Here is a 2,079-nt window from a genome sequence, read left to right as displayed (position 1 = left end):
GGAATCAGTAACACCGTAATCATCAGAGCCACTTTCTTCCCAGAGCATAATATCTCTAAGCCGTTGGATCTGACAATTGCTAAGAACGCATTTAGATGCCATCAACCGAAATTTAACATGCCAAGTTCCGTAAAGCACATCTACAACATAGTAAGTGTCAGCTCGTTTCATTCCTTTCGTACTATATTTTGCTTCGAAATTCAGTACAACTCTTTCTAAACAGCGTTTTCCTTTGCTGTCTCAATGCGCACATGCATCGAACCGTATCCAATATCTGAGACCATAATCCCAGGAACAACCTGGGGCCGGCCCTACTAAGTCTATGCCAAGACTTCTTCCTGCATGTCTTTAAAAACTGATCTTCACCAGCGACCTTCTAGCTTCCAAATTGGCATCAGCCGACATCATTCTCAGGTACATATGTCTCTCCTCAGACACTCAGCCTGTCACGTGCACTAAGGAAAGCTGAACACCGCAAAATGGCTGTACAATACTCACGCGCTCACTAAATGCTGCAGGTATCGTTCCATGTCTGCCTTACATGCATCTGGCCTCATCTTAGCCTCCCAGCGACCATGCCATTTTTCTCCTTATCTCATGTGATTTATAAAACTGAAGAACGGAGAGCGTAAAGCAAAGCCACTAAGCTCGACTGCTGGTCCAGACTGCAGCCAGATTCTCTGCAGAAGCATCCAGCCAAGCTCTGAGTCGCCTACCTGAACACCATCATCCAACACATCCCCTGGGTCATGAGGCTGTTAACACAACATTCTAGAAGGATGCAACCAAAATTATCGGATGAACTTGAGGAAACACACCATCCCCTTGAATCTTCCAGTGTATATCGTAACCGATTTCATCTGGATGCAAAAACTCTCCGTCCATGAATATCCAGGGGCCTCTGACCAGTCTACCTGGCGGCTCTAACTGTCCTTCCAGAGTCCCCAGTTCCGTGCGTGTCTCATTTCACTCATTTGCACATCAAAGTCCATTACTTCCATATGAGGAAGGGTTTCCTCTCTTAGACAGCCCTGCAACAGTTTAGTCCGCATCAAAATTCATGCGTTGAATCCTAACTCCCACGTGCCGGGCAGCGAAAGCGATTCAGGCCACGAGAAGTGGAGCCCTGCGGAACAGGACCAGCGCCCCTTCTAGAAAGAGGCCAGAGGCCAGGCTCTAGCCTCTCTTTCAGCCACGCTGAAGACCACTCAATGCTATGTCGATCTCGCAACATGGAATTGAATCTCAGATCAGATCAATTCAGTATTCATGCACCCCTGAATTCATCCAGTTCGCAGAACCTGCGAGAAATAAAATGTCACAGCCTGTAGTCATAGGCCCTCCAGAAACCCATATTGGTAATAGTGTCGCAAAGGTCACTACCAAACAGACTCAAGACGAGTCCTGCCCGAATCAAATTCCCAAATGATGGGAAATATCTACCAGTTCTTGGGTGTCCCTATACCGCTCAGGGCGCTGGGAGCCATGGAGCTAAGACCTTGAAGCGCTTCTCCTTCCGGCGAGAACCCCAGCGCGACAGCAAACAGTCCCCAGCTTGGGAGCGAAGACGCGGGTCAGAGCAGTTTCCTTTGGACTGAAGTGAGAGGAGCAGTACCAGCCTGTCACACCCAGTGTGTTCGCCCACTCAGCCAGAACCAAAGTGAGGAAAGTCAGGTATCCATAGTCCAAGTACATCCGCCAGGCAAGACGAGGCGTGTACCATGCTAATCCCAAAGCCAAAAGTTACTTCGCTAGTTTTCTTCTATTGCCATTTTAAGGATTACTGACGACAGATGCGTGACAGATACACCTGCAGTAGACATGCCGGTGTAACTGCGCCTCTGCTCAGGGCTGGCTGAGTATAGCCTCAAACCGGCCAGTTACCGCTGGGACTCACTTGACTGCATGCGTCTGCCGAAAACACAGATAGCTCCCAAAGAATTGTATCCTGGGAATCGACACTATCAAATCTGCTCAGCAGCATGACTGGGAATCTGGGACGTTCCTGACTTAAACCTCCTCTGAGGTAATTCTGACAAGCAAATCAGTTCTGTAACCACTGATATCAGTTTGCAGATT

The sequence above is a fragment of the Ceratotherium simum genome, chromosome 31 (genome assembly GCF_057802395.1).
Source record: "Ceratotherium simum simum isolate JZ-2026a chromosome 31, ASM5780239v1, whole genome shotgun sequence".
NCBI lineage: Eukaryota > Metazoa > Chordata > Mammalia > Perissodactyla > Rhinocerotidae > Ceratotherium > Ceratotherium simum.
This window is presented reverse-complemented; position numbering follows the sequence as displayed.